Source organism: Balaenoptera ricei, chromosome 4, assembly GCF_028023285.1.
Source record: "Balaenoptera ricei isolate mBalRic1 chromosome 4, mBalRic1.hap2, whole genome shotgun sequence".
Lineage (NCBI taxonomy): Eukaryota > Metazoa > Chordata > Mammalia > Artiodactyla > Balaenopteridae > Balaenoptera > Balaenoptera ricei.
The window spans coordinates 119,760,901-119,765,615 of NC_082642.1; the positions used below are offsets into that span (position 1 = coordinate 119,760,901).

At 45.3% G+C, this 4,715-nt stretch overlaps 1 pseudogene; it reads right to left on the reverse strand.

Moving 5' to 3' along the window:
* Positions 1–1,199: 1,199 nt before the first annotated feature.
* On the reverse strand, positions 1,200–1,881 carry LOC132364417 (dnaJ homolog subfamily C member 30, mitochondrial-like; annotated as a pseudogene).
* Positions 1,882–4,715: the final 2,834 nt, after the last annotated feature.

Here is a 4,715-nt window from a genome sequence, read left to right on the forward strand (position 1 = left end):
ACTCAAACTCCCCCAATTCCCACAGCCTCAAGTAGCCATGTTTCAAGGACTTGGCTTGTAGGGCCTGCAATAAGCACTGCCAGTGAAACAGGAGGCTGGGCCACACTCAGGCGACTCACACTCCCAGTTTGTTGCTCTATTTTTGGGAAGGGAGGAGCTGCACAGTTAGCAATGGGGCTGGCTGGTCAAGGGATGACCAGGTGCCAGGCACACAGTCCCAAGGACAAACCTGACTCTACTGGCACTATATATATATATATATATATATATATATATATATATATATATATATATATATATTTTTTTTTTTTTTTTTTTCCTCGCCGCTGCAGCATGTGGGATCTTAGTTCTCCAACCAGGGATGGAACCTGCGTCCCCTGAAGTGGAAGCGCAGAGTCTTAACCACTGGACCGCCAGGTAAGTCCCCGGCATCATACTTTAATCACTGAGCCTATTAGAACATGGGTAATCAAGTGTGACAGACCGAAAGAGAGCCAACGTTTTGCTCCTCTGCCATCACGCCCACAGAGTAACTTCTCCGAGGTCGTACATTAGATAAGCATGGGCACAGGAAGGCTCATTCCTTAGGCTCATGACCTTGCTTTCTTTCCCACTCACACTCACCGCCAACAGAGGGCGGAGTGGGGTCTGACCACCAAAGAATGTCCACGTTCCCACAGATCACATCCTTACCCTACACTGCGTCTCACCTGTGGCTTGGGGAACTCACAGAAAGACAAGTGTCTTATAACCCCAGAATTTTTCTTTTGGCAGTCACAATTAGTCACATTGCACGTTTCAAGGTTACAGAGGAGCTGCACGCTACACACGTGGGGCAGGAGCAGACGAGTCTTGCTCGGAGCTTTACAGGAAAGCCACAGCAAGTGTTCCAGAAATTGACAACATCTGGAAGCAGGCACCCCAGGGCCTCCAGAAAACCCCTCCCTCTCGGGCTTTCGGGACTCTTCATTGGGGGCCTTTTTCTCGGGCATGGAAAAGCCTCCTCTTCTGGACCAGAGCGGTAGGGATGTGCAGGTCAATGGCTAAGCTGGCCGGGTGGGGAAGGGGAAGGGAGAGCAGTTCCTTCGGACCCCAGCAGAGGTAGACAACGGTAGACAATGGAAGGCAACGGGTTCAAGATGACAGGAAAGGCCAATTCTTGGGGGCGGCGGGCTGCTCTCCTTCCCTCCACTCTCCGATTAAAAACCAAAGCCCATGACGATGAAGACTGTGAGCAGAACCAAGACGAAAGCCGTGTCTCGGCTCTCGTCCCAGCGTAAGCCCTTCTTGACCCGGCCCTCCTGCTGCTGGTGAAGGGGCTCCCGCCGGGCCCTCAGGCGCCGCTCGCCGTAGTGCGCCTGGTAGAAGGCGTCAAAGTCGAACATGGTGCGGTTGGCTCCCGACGAGGCCTGAGCGCGGCCCTGGGTCCGAGAGGAGGGCGGCTGGGTGCGGGGCGAGTCGCGGTCGGCGGCGGGCGTCTTGGAGGACCGGACCCCGGGGCCGGCGCAGGTCCTCGTCGCTGAGCAGGCCGCGGTCCTACCTGTGACGCTGGGTGGTACTGCCCAGCGCCACGTAGGCCTGGGAGACGCGCGTGAAGCGCTCGGCAGCCTCGGCGCTCCCCAGGTTGCGGTCCGGGTGGTAGAGGAAGCGCTGCCGGTGGTCAGCTGCCTTGATCTGCGCCTGCGTGGCCGTGGAGGGGACGCCGAGCAGCTCACAGAGAGCCGTGCGCCAGTAAGGGCCGTCGCTCCGGGAATAAGTCCTCGCTTCCAGGCCCAGGCCCGATCCCGAGTTTTATGGAAACTCCCGGGCCTGCCACACCCTCCATAGTAACAGCCGCGACCCCCAAATGGTGTTTTGATCAAGCCCAGCGATATTTCCCATTCTACTGGAGTACATCTGTAAACAGGTCTCCACATCCAGGGAAAGGCCTGATTCCACCCACACAGTTTTGTAAGCCTGCGGGATTCTACATGTGGTATCCCTCAGTTATTAAATGGAAGCCTGTGCTTTTACTGTATCCCTGTTACTGTGTGGATTTCTCCCCTTAACATAATGCATCATTTTGTCTTAGACAAGCAACAGCACCTTCTGATTTAAACTGCAAAATATAACAGATGAAAGAATTTACTAAAATAAGAATTGTGGGCCTTGAGAATCCTTTTTCATAACCTCCTCTAGGACACATCCACAAGTGGCAGCACGCAGCCCTGTTTTGGGTAGACAACCATGTTTCCGTGTCAGAGGCAGTTTTGTACTAGTAACAGCTGCAGCTTAAAAGGAAGAAGCTCACCCACACATAAACCAGCCCTATCATTTTACTTAGTCAATGTTCCTACAAGAAAAAATTAATTTTATTGGTATGTGACTACAGACTCTAAAAAAAAAACCCTTATAAACGATCAGACCTTGTGAGGTTATGAAAACTTATTTCTAAACCTGAATAGTTTAATCAAATAACATTCCAAACTAGAACACTCATGGAAATATTATGTATTAACTCTTCATCTTTTATTCTGGCAAAACAAAACTCTGCTGTTGAGAACTTATTTCTCATGACTCAGAGGTAAGTCCCTAGATAATCACGATGGTCACTTGAGTTTCAGAGCTCTAGTCTGACACTTAAAGCTCCCAAAAGACAAAGTCTGAATAGTTGTTTCAAGTGCTTCTTGGACTTGAAGTTATGGCATTAGAGACCCAGCAAATATTTATTTCTGGTAGGAATGAGTCAAGGTGGTATCCTATAAGACATTTAAAGAATGCTCTATTTATTTATTCACACTTTCATGTCTGGGAAATCTTATTTCCCTTACACATGCATCAGGGAAAATTTATATTTGATAGAGTTTAAGTATTTTTGAAAGGTTAATTCGTTTTGAAACAAAGTGATAAATATTTCATTCTGTACAGTTTTATTCAAGGATGACTGGAATCACCTACATCTCCTGATATAAGATAAAAATGATATGTGGAAGCATCCTGTTATCCACAAACAGCTTCCTGTCTGTATAGCTGCGAGTTCTGATTTGACTGATTCGTGTCTGGCTTGATGCTACTTGAAAATAAAGGTTCAGCTCCTGCCTGTTCATACCTATTCCCTCTTAGAACCATCAATCAGGTCTTCACTAGCAGAAGTTCAGAAAGTCATTGAATTTATATTGTTGATTTCAACAATAAGGTACCAAAAAGAGTGGATACAGATAAAACTGAGATAGCTATTATATAGGGCAGAAGTCCTAAATATTTTTGAAAGATTATACATATGGTATCACTCAGTTATTAGATGCTTTATCTTTTCCTGTCATGATGATAAATTTTCCCTAGTCATGTGTAATACACTCTTATATTAGACAAATGAAGAATCCTGTTCAGTATATTTCTCCAAGAGGTCACCAGCCAGCTGTACCCCGTTTGTTGCCTGAAGATACACATTAAAAATGAGCTAGAATTAGCCTCAGTGAAAAACAAACACTGGTCTTCACTTTATACCATGTGTTATTCTTGATAAAATGCCTTGTATGAAAACATTTTCACAGCCAGCTCTGATAATGTAGATATAAATTAACATTCTCACATCTTTCCTTCATTCAAGCAGTTTTACTTCTATCACTGACTATGCTCCTGGTTGGAGACTGTTTGTAATCACTAAACTCTCTTTGAAGATGTTCGGTTGTAATTTTGCCAAACATTGTGACAAAAATAGACACATTTCAGTTCAACTTTGTAAGTACCACATGTCATTTTTCTAGCCATAAGGAGCCTTAATATGGCATCTATATTGCAAATCTCAGGGTGACTGGCTGGTCTGGCTGAAACAGCCTAGAGAAACATGCAGAACTATTTAAGAATCTAAACTGTTAGCAGGAAGCTGTCAAGGAAGAGTTGAGGTGACCTCATTGCTTTAGTTAGTGGCAACAGGATTTTAAAAAGAGGTCAGGGTAAGGTTAAAAGTAATAGATAAAGATAGTGTCTTAGGGGAGAATTTGTGTATATGAAGATGCTTTTCCCTCAAATCGATTCTGGTATATGTCACTGCCTTCAATTTCATGTGTCATAGTTTACATTTCCATTTTCTGTCAAAAATCATGATGCTAAACATAGTATATGTTGGCAGCCAAAGAACCAGCACTGAGTGGCTGTATTTAAACAGTGATCAGAAACCTTCAGATTCCATTCCTTCTGTGTCTCACACCCTGAGATACAACCCAGTTCCCCAAGGGGAGCCAGGTGGCTGCTACAGCTGCAGGTCTAATCATTGACCAAGAAAGCACCATGACCTGCTGACAGCTGCAGAAGGAATGTTGCTAATTCTCTCTCTACTATTCTGGAAGTGAAACTGAGGCAAGTCCTGGCCCAAACAGCATTGATCCCTACAGCTCCTTTTTCCCCTTCCTTCAGACCTCCTGGGACATCAGAACATTTACCATTCACATGTTTAGCCACATCAAACTAACTAAGCCATCAAAGAGACGTTGGATCAATACTGGAGCAATGTAAAGAAAGGTAAGCAAATCAAAATTTCACTGACATAAGGGGTATCACATCTCATATTTTATAGCAGTGTATGAGAAACTTTAAACTATCAAAGAAACTTCATCCTGGCACTGACACCAGGTCAGTTTTGCCCCATGATGATTTATATCTCAGTACCTTTGCAAGCACTTCTGTTTGGGTTGGTCTGCTCTTAATGTCTTTGGGCATTATTTCAGGGTAAAGTG